We start from the raw sequence: 14174 nt of genomic DNA, 5'->3' as shown, positions 1-14174 counted from the left end.
ATAAATTCCCCTTTTAAAACCGTAGCTCAGGAGGCTGGACTCCTGAGCAATAGAGTTGCGAACTTTGGATTTTGGAAATAGTGAACAGAGGGGAAACCTGGGTTTGCAGCAAAACCAGGATAGAATCTGTAAATGGGACCAGGACTGGATATCTTACATAATACTTTTTAAACTGATTGAGTCAGTATTTTACCATCGTGCAATCCAAGTGGAAAGCAAATAAAAACCCTCAGGAAGCAGAATGTTCCCTTCTATTTAGGGACCTGGGTATATGACAATGACCCCTTACTCCAAAATTCTATAAACTAGAAAGCCAAATAGACCCCCACAGACTTTGCAAAGCTTGAAGCAAGGGAGTTCTCTGAATGAAAAATCTATTTGGGCTGATTGTGATTTAGTACTCTTATTATCAAGTGTGGTGCACATCCTTGGATAATTTAAGAAGCAGGCCAGCTGCATATAGCATATTCCGGTACAGGTAGAGCCTGCACAATTCTAATTTTAACTTGGTTCTGCACAAGATGAGATGAAACAGGCAGTTTTTATAATGCATGCCTGAAAAAGGCATCAGCAAAGCCCAAGAAAGTGGTAAAGTACTTTGTGGCAACAAATGCTTGCAAAGATCAGCAACTGAATGCTTTCAAGTGCTCTTTGCTGAGAAAACACTGTAAAATTTTGCATGAAAAAACTCAGCAACATCTTTCCTTAACTCAGTGGTTTTTCACTTTTTTATTTAAAGGAAACTATTTCCCTGGGTCATCTTGTCCAATATGCGGCCCTTGTGTGTTGCAGAGGATTCTGGGAAATATTCTAGGGTATGCACACAGTAGACACTGATTGAGCTTGCTGGCCTCACTGTTATCCTGTGTCACATTCACACAGGGTGCACCCTAGAGCCAGCACTAAAACTACAGAGGGGCCAGAGGTGGTCCAATCCCTTTATTTAGCTACTGATTTTAGAAAGAGGGACACGGTTTTGTTAAAATTTAGTGGAGTTCAGGGGGTGAGCCTTGTGGATTTCATTATAGTTTCTGATCCCACCATCATTCAAGCTCTGGAACATTCAGCTGGTGTCTTTCCAAGATTTTGGTGTGCCATTACAGTGGCCCAGTTCGGATGACAAGCGAAACTGAGAGTAGATGTTAATTTTGAAAGCCAAGAATCATGCTGCTGTAGATCCAGCACTGGGGGTTTCACTGTGTCTGCCAGCACTCCACCAGCAATCCACCTCCCTCTTCCTCTTACGCCAAGAGCATCACTCACCCAGCAAACCTCCATTGTGAAATGGGGGGAGGGGAGCGTGCTCGCAGGAGGAGTATGCTCATGGGAGGAGCTTCAGGGCAAACCCCAGGTTGCCGCATTCGGACAGCACGATGAGGTCAGCAGAGCTCCAGTTCCAGCAACCTGCCCAACTTCCAATTGAGGGTTCAATTTGCAGTTTGGAGGTGGCAGCAGAACTGTTGTGGGATTTCCCACATTCGGATGATGAGAAATACTGATCACAGGTAAGTGTAATTGAGGGTTGGCATGTCATCTCAATAAGGCCAACTTGTTCCATCAAGGTAACCCAGGTTTCCCTGGAACTCACTTTGAAAACCACTGGCTAACTGATAATAACAAATAAAAAACAGACATTTAGAAAGCTCCTCAGACAGCTTAGGGAGCTTTTTAACAGATTCTCTTACACAAGTAAGATGCACTTACACAGTATCTTCTCAGGTGCTTCTCCCCATCCTCTTCCATTACTTTTCAGTATCTGGAAAAAACATCTATCTGGAAATTTAAGAAATATGCAAATATATTTAAAATGTAATGAATGTGCTTATAATCCTCCCTTCTAGGTACACTATAGCAAGGGACAGCCCCAATATTGCCAACCTGGTATTTTGAGCACATGTAGAGGGGTGATTCAGATTAATGTGACTCACGTGATACAGGGACACCTTGAGAGTGCATCAGGATGCTCTCCACAGAGGTCATAGTGGGTGCACTCTCAGTCAGAGGCGTAACTATAGGGGGGGTAGGGGGGGCACGTGCCCCGGGCGCCATCTTTTCTGGTCACGTGGGGGGTGCCGCCATGACAAAAAAGATTTTTTTAAAAATTTTCTTTAAAATTTTTTGTTAATACAAATGTTTCTTGCTCAGTGCAGCAGTGCTGCAGCAGTCAAGGGAGCACGTCGGTGCCCCCTCCCCCATGAGCGGTCCCTTCTGCGCCGCCCGTGCCCACCCCATTGCTTTGCTGGCGCCTGGCGGCCAGTCAGTGGCCTGGCTTGGCGGCGGCGGCGGGCGCTTGTGAGGAAAAACCTAAGTATAATGTAGTATGTTGGGGGGGCGTGGGGGGGGGGCGCCATTTCAGTGCTTGGCCCGGGTGCCATTTTCCCTAGTTACGCCTCTGCTCTCAGTACAGTCCTTTACTTATCACATATGCCCACTGTGTGTCATCCATATCAGCCTCTTATTGTGCATATAAACCTGAGTTTAGTTTAAATGATGGTGTGTTTACACTTCATGTACTTAGGTTTGAGCACCTGCCCCCCCCCCAAAAGCCTTGAGTTCAGTTAAAAACAACAGTGGACCTGTGTATATTGTTACCCTTGTCTTTGTTTTTCTTTCCTCCCACCCTCACCCACTCCTTTATGAGTTCCACCTATCACAGGATTGCAGATTGCTGAGGGTAGGGCAGGGACATCTCTCTTCTGTTTATGTTACTCTTTAGGGTGTCATGAATGACTAAGAACAAGAACACAAATTTGTGTGATTTATCAGTCAAGAGGTGGATGGTTAATGAGTTGATAATGTTGTAATCAGTTAGCAACCTTGATATAGAAAGAGGAAGGAAGGAAAGGCATGATGAAACTTTCTGCTTTAACAATCACCAGAATGACAACATTTATAATGTAGATAAAAATATTTACACAGTTTGACTTGTTTTTAAAAACCTGAGGCCTTTATAAAATGTCAGAATCTTTAGATCTGGCCTGCCCCCAGTATTAAACTGTCTCAAACGTTTCTCTTCATCTTTTCAGTTACAAAGCCCACCCAAAGGCTACAAAGGAAGATACTTTTTATTTTTATTTTTAAGTCTTAGAAATTTTTTTTCATGCGATCTCTGTTTACTGAAATATAAGTTTGCTTTATTTTTAGGGCAAAACCATATACTTCAAATGCAACCGTGATGCTTGTGAAATTGTGACCAAAAAAAATAGCTGGTGCTGTCCTGTATGTAATGCATATTTCTTATTTTAGGCTTAACAAGGAATTTCCTAGCAAGGTTCATCACTCATTCAAAGGGAAACCTTCCTAAACAGAAGAATTGAAAAGGGGGAGGGGCCAGAGCAGTAGAACATGTGCCTTGAGTGAAGAATATCCTAGGTTCCATCTATCTAGCTAAGAACTACTGTATCTGTTTATCAAATACATTTTGAACCTTTTCAACAGTGTGAGCTGAAGAGCTACTATCAGAAAGCTGAGAGGGATGGGAAGGTAGTATATAGAGTTTTGGGGGATCTCTTTCCAGAAAAAAGGGATGTCAGGCCTCACATCTGGAGGCCCTTGTCCCTTACCCTGAGCCTCTGAGGGGACGACACACTTGCTCGACGACACACTTTACCATTTAAAGGTCTGTAGAGATTCAGAAATGGCCATCTTGCCACTTCAAAGGGATATATCTGGGGAGCACTGTTTCCTCTAAGGCATTTTTTAAAATGTCTGCTCAGTTAATTTTAGATCCCACTCAGGTTGAATCAGGAAGGCCCCATTCTGAATGTGCATGTGCACACACTGCCTGGATACTACTACCCAGAACTAGGAGTGTGCACGGACCGGTCTGGGGCCATACAAAAGGCCTCCGGACAGGTCCGGAATTCCGGCAGTTCGGCGGGTGGGGGGGAGTGTGTGCCAGCGGCGGAGATGAGTGCGCACAACGCTGCGAAGAGTGCATGCGTGGCGCCAGCTCTTTCTGCTTTAACTCTTTGAAGACAACAACGGGGGCAGGGCGGCAGGGAGGAACTCTGCCGCCCCAAGAACGTTTTTGGAAAGTCCAGCGCCGGAGAGGGAAGAGCGGCGGCGGGGGGAGAAATACTACCGCCCCCCATAAAGACATACTCCCCCCAGTGCTGGACTACGCCTCCGTGGTTCCGTGCACACCCCTACCCAGAACAAAACTCATTCTGCACAGAGATGCACAAAAATTAGAGGGACCACTGCTGGGGGATGGGAGGGGAAAGCTGTGTGATGCCTGTATCTGAGGGTCCTATGGAGGAAGAGGGGTGCTCAACAGGGGTAGATCTGTCTGGCTGTTGTGGATCTTCTGTGTTGGAGTCCCTTGACCCTTCACCTGTAGGAGACTGTGGCAGTCCTGGAGTCTCAGAGACACCCTGTTGGGAGGACTCTGCTGCTGTCTGGGTATCCTCCACACTCTGGGACTGTTCTGCCATGATCTCCTCTGCAGGAGAGGTGGGAGAGGCTTGCCTGCCTGCCATGGCCCTTAACTCCCTCACGAAGGGGGGTGGATGCTTCAGGTTCACCTTTGTTGCAGCCTTGTGGATAGAAGAGATGGGGTGTGCAATGATTTCCCGGGTTCCACCTTCCTGCTGTTAGCAGGAGTGCACTGAGCCAACTTACTGCAAGTTTTGTGGCCTGAAAACAGGAAATCAATCACTGTGGCATTTGGGGTTCGGCCAGCTGGCGTCTGGGCAACAGGCCGTTGCTGCCTGCATGGGCGGTGGTGCCTCTGGGGCCCTCATGGTCATGGGAAAGCCTTTTGTGTCCCTTCCCTTTTGGGACTAGAACAATGCTTGTCCTTCCTGTGTGCTACATGCATTGGAAGGAGTGGGAAGGGGGGGCAGAATGAGGTTGGGGAAAGTATCTCTTTTTTTAAGGGGTCAGAAGGATCTGCTGAGAGAAGACTGGAAGGGAGATAAGTTTGGAAAAGAGAGGGAAGAATCTGCTGAGGGAAGACTGGAAGGGAGACAAGTTTGGAAAAGAGAGGGATGGATCTGCAAAGGGAAGACTGGAAGGCAAAGGATCCAAGGTGAGGAGAGAATGGAGAAGCTGCCTGGAGCATCACAGGGCTATCACCCCCAGGATATACAGGCTTTCCTTTCTAGCTAATTAGCATAGTCCTGTCTTGGAGCACATGGGTAGGGTAACCCATGTAGAGATGTCCTTGACCTCAGCAGCTGAGGACAGGTAGGATCACCAACCCCAATGGGATCCAGAGCTTCAAGGGACTGCTGCACCTCAGCAGCAGCTGGTGAGCAGTCAACAATAGTGGGGTGGGGGCAACACAAGGAAAAGTTCATTTACAAAGGCTGAGCATTTTGCAAGATATGTGTGCCTGGAAAATCTGAAAGGAACAGATATGTGTGACTGAAGCTCATGCCACGAAGTGCAAAACCAAGGATCACATTTGTAGAGAAAAATGCCTCTTCCTGCGAGTTCTCATTTGTTTAATGCAACATGAAGTTTGACTTCTAGACATTACAAGGAACAAAGAGAAGAATCGTGGAGTAGCAGTTGTGCCGTATCTCAAGTTATAATGTCTAGTTTGGCCTTGAGTCATTGGAGCCACAGGGTCAGTTATTGAACAAGGAAATGTCTACCATTTGTGAGCCATCCTGAATCTCCAAATATTTGTTTCATTGATTCCCAATATGAGCTGTGATTTCGGAGAGCTTAAAACACCCATCCTTCCCTAACCCACTTCTGCCCCTCTCTAGCTATTAGAAGCCTCTTCTCACAGCACCGAGAATGGTCTGAGAAAGTTAGATATAAGCCTCTTGAAGGGCTGCACTGCCATCCTTCACAACATAGAGATTTCCATTTATGCTGCATCTCTTTGTTGGTATCAGGAAATGGTTGTGTGGCAGTACATTGAGAGTAGTTCATTCCACCCCCACCCCCGCTTCTGTGTCACAAAATCCTAGGAATCAATGCAGACTGATATCCCATTTAACACCATCCAAAAAACCACTCAGAATTCTGGCATTTATATGTATATGAAACACATGCCCATCAGAGTAAATAACACACTGTATATAAATATTAGATGCTTTGTGAATATTGACATTTAAGGCATTCAGGAAAGAGTGTTATAGTAGATAGGCACTCACTATCAAAGCAGAGACCCTATTTTAGGGGGTTGAGTGGGGATATATTTCTATGGGGGAAATTTTTGGGCAAGCTTGGATTATTTTTTGCCAAGTATCAGCATATGTTTAAAACATTTGTTGTGATTATTTTCTTTTTTTAATGCTTGAGCATACTACTACTGCCTTTGCTAATATAATTAATTAATATCATTTAGGCATAGCACACTCCATAATGTGTATGACTGATATTAAAGGCTTGACATGGCTCAGGCTATGCCTAGACTTGAACTGATGTAGCAAAATTGGCTACATACTTGAAAAGCTATTCTGAGAAATCTATTAAACAATTAAAATCATTTAAACATTAAAAATATAAAAACTATAAATCTAATTAAAAGCCTGGGTGAATAAATGTGTCTTCAGCACCTTTAAAATTTTTTTCCAGAGATGGGGAGGCTCTTATTTCAACAGGGAACACATTCCAAAGTCTAGGGGCAGCAACGGAGAAGGCCCAGGGGCGGAGTTATCATTTGGCGAATGGGTTCAAAGAACCCGGGCTGCGCCCAATCAGGGGCCGCACTTTGTGGCCCCGACACGCCCCCCTCATCTGATGTCAGACATGGGGGTGCTAGTTTAGCTCCCGAGTGGGGGCTGTGCGGCCCCTTTGGGAGCTAAACTAAAGCTGGCGCTGCATTTGCAGCGCCAGCCAGGAGTGGCTCTTCCCTGCTAAGGCAAGGGAGAGCTGCTTCTGGTTGCACTGTGAATGCAGCACCAGCCTAAGTAACTCCTGAAGGGGCCGCATGGCCCCTTAGGGGGTTAAACTAAGGCTGCTGCTGCTTTCGGAGTTAAACTCCAACTCCCAAACGGAGCTGTAAGGCTCTGTTCGGAAGCCAGACCCCGCCCCCCACATCTGATGTCAGATGCAGGGGACAGGGTTAGTGGAGCAGCCACCGTGGCTTTACACGGGCCACCGGCGGTCCCGCTCCGCCGGTGATAAGGCCATTCCCGAGTAGCCGCCAGGTGAGTTGGTGGCAACTGCAGATGAACCTTTCCAGTTGATCTTAACAGGCGATGGGGCTCATGGTGAAGAAGACATTCTCTTAAATACCCAGGGCCTAAGCTGTTTAGGATTTTATAGGTAATAACCAGCACCTTGTATTTTGCCCGGAAAAGTATCGGCAGCCAGTGTCGTTCTTTCCATGCAGGAGTAATATGGTCTCTCCTAGATGACCCAGATACCAAGCTGGCTGCCGCATTCTGAACCAACTGCAGTTTGCAGACTATGTACAAAGGCAGCCCCATATAGAGTGCATTGCAATAATCCAGCCTAGAAGTCATCAGCATATGTACCAGTGTTTTGAGGTTGTTCATTGCACAAAACAGATGCAGCTGGTGTATCAGCCGAAGCTGATAAAAAGCACCTCTGGCCACCACCACAACCTGAGACACCAGGGAGAAGTTTAGATCCAGAAGCACCCCCAGACTGTTCCTGTTCCTTCTGGGGGAGTGTGACCCCATCCAGAATCAGCAGATCAAAATAGTCTCCCAAATTCTGACCCCACACAATAAGTACCTCCGTCTTAACTTGATTCAGCCTCAGTTTGTTATTCCTCATCCAGCCCATTACTGCCTGCAGGCAGGCATTTAGGGAGGTTATGCCTTCTCCTGATGATGTTGATATGGAGAAGTAGATTTGGGTGCCATCAGCATATTGATAACACTGTGGGCTGTTGGGCCTCTGCCTCCACCACCTCCATGTCCTTTGCCGTGGATCCTAAGCCTCCTGGAGCCATGGCACTTCCTCAGGTTTTCCTGGCCACAATGAGTTATAAAAATGTCCTGAACTGGTGCCTGGCACTGGGCTGTGATGTCTTTATACTGCACAGCTGCTGGGCCAACCTCAAGAAGCTGCCTTAGCTTCTGCAGGCTTAGGAGCTGCTGCGGAGGCAGCGGCGGCCTGGAGTGGGAGGCAAGAGGCGATGAAAGGGGAGTGGGGGTCAGGGGTGGGGTAAGCTGCAGATGTGCAGTCTTTCCTTTATCTTTCCTAAAATGCTCCCAAAGATATTGTTGCATTTCAGTGACTGAATAGCAGAAGAGCTGCCACTGATTGTGACTTCTGTACTAAAATCAGTACTTTGGACCAGGTGTCTTGAGCATAATCTTCCAGGGTTTCAGTTGCAGCTCTCTGTCAACAAATTCTGCTAATTTCCTGCTTATCTTACTACACCTAATAGCTCCTCAAATAAAAAACCGCTAGGGATGGGGGGGAATGTCTTCAGTAAAGTTAAATAACCTGGGGATGTAGCAGGAGAGCTGGTCTTGTGGTAGCAAGCATGACTTGTCCCCTTTGCTAAACAGGATCCACTCTGGTTGCATTTGGATGGGAGACCACATGTGAGCACTCTAAGATATTCTCCTTAGGGGATGGGGCTGCTCTGGGAAGAGCATCTAGGCTCAAGTCTCTGGCATCTCCAACATAGGGCTGAGAGGGACTCCTGTCTGCAACCTTGGAGAAGCTGCTGCCAGTCTGTGTAGACAATACTGAGCTAGATGGACCAATGGTTTGGCTCAGTATATGGCAGCTGCCGATTTTCCTATGTCTGAATTATCCACAAGAGATGACTTCTTTCCTTAGCATGAGTTTTATCAATGGCTTTCAGACTTCCTACTCTTATGAAACTCTTTCCATGTTTTAGTTGTTGACCAAGAAATTCTTGTTTGCATTTATCTACCATGGAATATGTCCATGTTGTCAAAGGATTCTATAAGTACCCATCTTGCAGAATTGTCTTGTAGAATTGTCTTCAGGTGACCTGGGCCTCATCACTGCTCTGAATGATTGGGGAATGTACCTGCATATCAAAGAATGTGCCCAAATCTTCCTCTGCAGTGTAGGGAAGATTGGTAATGAGGCACGAGGTCTTTCTTTAAAAAAATTTTTTTTTTTGCCATGGGTGGTTTTCACGCTGTGTTCTTAAGCTAGATGAGTAATTTTCATCACAGTGTTCTGTTCCTAACTGAATCGTGGTTACAAGCTCAAAATTTCTAGTTTAACAGCCTATTTGACTCTTTTTCACCCCTGGATGTGCTTACAAGTTCAAGGGCTGAATCAGAAGTCAGTGAATTGAACTGACTTCAGTTAAGAGGCTGTTGACTTGCCTCTCTTCCATCCCTGGATAATGATCATAATAGCAAATTGTTTCCTCTGGTGGATATTCAGTCAAAGCCTGTGAATAACCTCTGGCTGACAGCAGACTTTGCAGCAAACTCAAAACAGTCACCCCATACCTTTCTCTCCTCTACCCATAATGTCTAGGGACACTTAACAGGTGATGTTCATGTGATGTGAGGTTTCGTGTTCCTGGTTTCATTTAACTGGCTGTTGCATGTAAGAGCAAGGAAAATCACACAGTGAGGCGAGTCTCATGATCAGTGAGACTTGCTGAAATGAGGTCTGCGGGGAGAGCGGGCTTAGCCTGTTTTCCCCGCAGATGATCGCCCACGGAGCCCCGGGCAGCTGGATCGGCCGCCCACACGACTGCTGGCCCTGTCATGGAGCCGGCGGGGGCTGCAGGGATCAGGGGAAGCTCAGCCTGCAAAAGTTCCAGGATGCCCAGTGCAAGTGTGTGGGGCATCCTGGAGAGGCCCCAAGCAGCCTCCCAGTCAGGGGTCTACTCATGTGTTGCCGTGCACCGCGGCAACACACAAGCAAAACACCGAAGTTAACAGAGCACTTGCTTCATTAACCTCAGCTAAGGGGAGGGGGAATTAGTGAGGTTTGCTGCTGGGAGCTGCGCAGGACAGGATTGGCAGGACATGATTGGCAAATAGTGGGCTAGGCTCCCTTAGCCCGTTTTTTTGGTGATCGTGAGAATCGCCTCAGTGATGACATCACATCACATTATTAGCCCCATGAACGCAACCATTAATAAGAGAGTAGAAGGCAGTAAACTGGACTATTACAACTCGTGAGAACCCATGGGGATCCCGCCATCCAAGCTCACTTAAATGTGGGTAGCCAGACTTCTGAACTTTTTTCTATACCAAGGTAGGACAGAAAGAGGAGCTGTCCTATCTCTGAGTTTGATTGTGTGTTGGCATTTCTCTTTTGCAGCAGCCCTTGGCAGCCAGCTGCTAGTGTAGCTGCTACCTATGAATGTGCCACCCTGCAAAGCACACGATGGTCCTTTCCTAGCAAAGGCTTCAGTAGGGCTGGGCCCACCTCCAGTCCTTTCATGGCCAATCAGAAGATGGCTAATGATGTCATTTGGATCTCTAGCCAGTGCAGTGCATTATGGGATAGCTCTTTTGATTCTCGGAGGACCCAGCTCCTGGATTCTAAAATGGAGTTTTCAGCTGCATTATCCAGGTGTGTGCTGGGCTTGCAGAGCCAAATGGGGGCTCTGCTTCTCTGTCAGGACCAGGGTAAGAGCTCTTCCTCTCCAAACCATCCCCATATGCTCATGTAAAGGCCTTGTTGAGTATCCTTAGATGTCGTTACAGGCAAGAGGGGAGAATAAAACACAGAACTTCTGTTTTCATTGTGCAGGCTTGTGATGATTACTGTATCGATGTTTACCTAAGTTTTATGTTATGGCTGCTGACCTTCCAAATAATGTCCATTGCTATCTGCAAGCTCCTTGAAACTGGCAATCTACTACAGTATAGACTACTCATTCTATGTTTCATTCTACCATTTCATTGTTATAATCACCTCATTTTGATATTCCACTTAGGTATCAAAATTCAAATGCCCAAACTAATTTTAAGCACATTAAGGGAAGTCTTTTATTAGTGGAGAAAATCAAATTTTACACATGACATATCATACAGTGAATTCTGTAATTCTGGTAAATTAAACTACGACAGGCATAATGTAATGGGCTCAAGCGTTGCTGATATCTCCCCATAAATACATTCTAAGAAGCAAAAAATAAAATAAAATAAAATGTAATGATATAGAAGAGATGGTTTAAAAAAAAACCTTTGTCCTGTGCAGGCTATTTCTGGGAAAGCAATATTTTAAAAAAATCCTATTACTTGGAGTATCATAAGGAATAATAAAGGAATTCAGTCTGGTGTATAGCAGTCTCTAACTATATTCCAAGCAAGACATGGATCAGGCAAAAAATACAGGCTTGAGGGCAGGTCTAACTTTGGCTGGCTATAATCAGAGCCCTTTTAAAAGTGGGGCAGAGGCAGTAATCCATTTGGGAACTTCCTCAGGTATAGCATTTCCATCCCCTTTGCACTGCAGAAATATGCTCCTGATATTGCAGTCTTAAATGATTTCTGATAGTGTGTTTGGCAACATTTTGCTTCTAGGAACTGCATGCATGTTGGGGGTAAGTGAATAATAGGGCCAAACTGCTGGGGAAATAGTCGCCATCATTAGGAGAGGAAGCTGTGCAGAGCTGTGGAAATAACACCAATCAATGACTGCAGAAATTTCTGCCTAAGGCCCTGTGGGTCAAATATGCTTAATATTGCAGCCCTAGGGCACTTCTGAATGGAAGGATTGGGGGGGGGGGTGTTTGTACACTGATTCAGCAGTGCTTTCTGTTCACACAGTTTGTGCATATTTACAAATCTGAACTGTTCTTTCCTGCTGCTGCAGCTCAGGTAGTTGTGGGAGCCGGTAAAATTTCTCTCTCTCCCCTTCCCCTTATACCAGCAAGCCAGGTGACAGGAGCAGTGCTCCAATCATATTTCAGGGGAGCATTACAAGCTGCTAGAGTTCAATAAATAGTTGTTGTTGTTATGTAAAACCAGAGCCATGCTATGCAAAGATAAAATTTCAGTAAGGGCTGGAAAATTACTTACTAGATCTGTCAAAAATTGATTTAAGGAGGGCTTTAACCTTCCTTATATTTCAGTAAATGTCCTTGGCCATTATAGATGGACAGTATTGTAAAGAGCCTTTCAATCTGTATCATTGTTTTTGTGAGGGGAAGACAATGGAAGATATTCTTCACTTCATGTTCCACTGTGTTATTTATGAGAATGTTTACAATAGGTAAATATACAGTAAATCCTCTGACATAAAGAATACTAGCCCAGAGTGGCAGAAACTCATGTTTCAGTTGATCAATAGTGACAAAGAGATTTCTTTCTTATGCAGTGGCTACTTTTGCTGTGGCAGCGAATTATTTTGATTCTCGTACTTGAAATCATTCGATTTGCTGCTGTTCATAATCTGACATTAGGTTATTGTTATTTAGTTATTTACAAATTTCTCTTTGTAAACTGCCCTGAGCCATATTTTGAAGGGCAGTATAGAAATTGAATTATTATTATTATTATTTATTTATTTATTTATTTATTTATTTTAACCACCATTGCATGAGTGAAACTCTGCTCATGATTGGATACTACCCAATTAGCCAGTTCAATGCCATTTCTGAGTCGGTCCTGTCTACACATGGTCAGGGATGTGAGCAAGCTCCCCCTCCCAGCACGCTGTCCTAGTTTTAATAAATAACGTACTATTTAGATTGTGTGCGGGGGGGGGGATGGGATGTTTCAGGTGAATTGTCCCCATGTGATTATTAAAACTGGAACAATGGTTTAAAACCAGGAGGGGCAATAACAGGCTATATTCATGTCCCTAATTGTGTTAGCAGGGCTGGCAGACATATTGTTCAGGGATTTAGCATTTCAGATCTCTTTCCCCATAAATTAAAGTGTACCAAAATGGAGGAATGTTTTGCAGTGATACAAAATGCAGAACAAATCCATTTTTATTATTCTGCAGTTATGAAACTATAATGGCCTAAATGCATCAGATTCTAAGTTGTTGTGTATGTATGTTGTTATTATTCATATTCGTATTATGAAAACATAATAAATTAGTCCAGGTACACAATTAAGATTTTGGGAATATGTGTTTTGCAGACCAGAACGAAGTTCCTACATCACTGTGTTAGGAATTAAAAACCACTTGAGGCTGTTCTCACGAGCAGCCTAACCCAACATAGGGATGCCCAGACTGGGTCAGGCTGTGAGTTAGAACCGCCGGGATCGGGCCAACATTGCCTAGCATGGCTGCTAGCCAAGGTTAAAGGGAGTGAGCACTCCCTTAACCCGGGCTACTTGCTCGTGTGTGAGCTAGGCTGTTTTCAGCCCAGCCGTACACATAGATGAATGCCTAGAGTGCCCGTCTCTTGGGGGAATCCCCCAAAGCATTGTGTGTGTCATGCGGTGCATTGCGGGATCTCTTGAGGTCGGGACAATGAATCCCAGTCTCTGTTTACCCATGCTGTTTACCCATCCGCACTGCTCTCAGGAATACTGGTTGTGTGGGTGTGCAGCTTGTGCACCTTTGGGGCTGTGACTGGTCATCTGGGGGAAGGTAAGTTGAACCCTGCCTACCCACCCACCCAAGTGCATGTGCATGCAGCCATGATCACAGCCCCACTTGTCTTTGAAAAACCTGTTCAAATTGTCAGGAAAGAAATTGGGGAGAATGGTATTAGGCAAATATTGTTTTGAACAAGTTATTTATTCTGACTGGTACATGCCAGTTTTCTGTAATGTGATGTCTATTGATGCAGCAAAAAATATTTTTATATATTTAAGAATGGGATTTTATTCATTTTTCTTTTTTGTCTTGTTTAATGTTTATTTGAAAAGGAAAGTGTTTTAAGAAATGTGGTGGGTACTTATATATCATATAAAATTGAGAGGGAATTATTTTTAAGCTGAAAGATGGAAATTTTATCAGTAATTGTTTCATTGTCTTAATGTATGTTTGTTAAATTGTTCATTCTGTCTGAAAAAAGTGTTAATATTAATGAGGGAGGGAGAGATTACTTAAAAGCTGTAGAAGTAAAATATTTCATTTTATGGAGAAAGAAATTCTAGACATGACATTATAGAAAGCAGTTACTTTTTATTTTTCAGGGAAATGTTTCCACTTACACTTAGGTTTTAAAATACATGTGTGTACGCACACACACACAAACACACACGTATATGTACACACACACACACACACACACACACACACACATTTCTCTGTCCCAGTTTCCCTGCATATTACCAAAGATGGAGGAGTATTCCAAAGTGCATTCTCAGTTTACA

General features: G+C 44.7%; 1 long non-coding RNA gene across 5 annotated transcripts in view; it reads right to left on the bottom strand.

Annotated features, from left to right (window-relative positions):
• The window catches only part of LOC128322235 (uncharacterized), a 192196-nt gene that overhangs the window by 119430 nt on the left and 58592 nt on the right, over window positions 1–14174 (bottom strand). For 4 of the 5 annotated variants that reach the window (XR_008305612.1, XR_008305611.1, XR_008305615.1 and 1 more), the window contains exon 3: window positions 1705–1773. The exons of the other annotated variant lie outside the window; for it this stretch is intronic. This is a non-coding gene — a long non-coding RNA (uncharacterized LOC128322235). The remainder of the gene's footprint in view (window positions 1–1704; window positions 1774–14174) is intronic. 5 annotated transcript variants of the gene reach the window in all.

This window comes from Hemicordylus capensis, chromosome 4 (genome assembly GCF_027244095.1).
Source record: "Hemicordylus capensis ecotype Gifberg chromosome 4, rHemCap1.1.pri, whole genome shotgun sequence".
Classification (NCBI taxonomy): Eukaryota; Metazoa; Chordata; class Lepidosauria; order Squamata; family Cordylidae; genus Hemicordylus; species Hemicordylus capensis.
The sequence above is the reverse complement of the archived record's forward strand: the minus strand, read 5'-3'. Positions and strand labels throughout refer to the sequence as shown.